This window comes from Carassius auratus, chromosome 5 (assembly GCF_003368295.1).
Source record: "Carassius auratus strain Wakin chromosome 5, ASM336829v1, whole genome shotgun sequence".
NCBI classification, from domain to species: domain Eukaryota; kingdom Metazoa; phylum Chordata; class Actinopteri; order Cypriniformes; family Cyprinidae; genus Carassius; species Carassius auratus.
In genome coordinates, this window is record NC_039247.1 from 17,108,029 (window position 1) to 17,108,289 (window position 261).

Genomic DNA, 261 nt, shown 5'->3' on the forward strand with positions numbered 1-261 from the left:
ATGAATTAAAACATTACTTCAAGTATAGACCAACGCTACTTTTGCGTCATCGAAGGTTAACGCCCCTTTTTGGGGGAAAACAAACGGATTCCCCTGATACAGAACTCGCTCTAATTTCTTGATAGCAAAAATGGCAGAAACATACACACTCTTTTTGCAGGCCGAGGATCGTGAGTGGTATTTAATGAAGCTACTGGATACGGTGTTTACAGAGGTTTCCCTTTGAAATGGTCGAAAACTGGATTAATAACCCTACGCAGT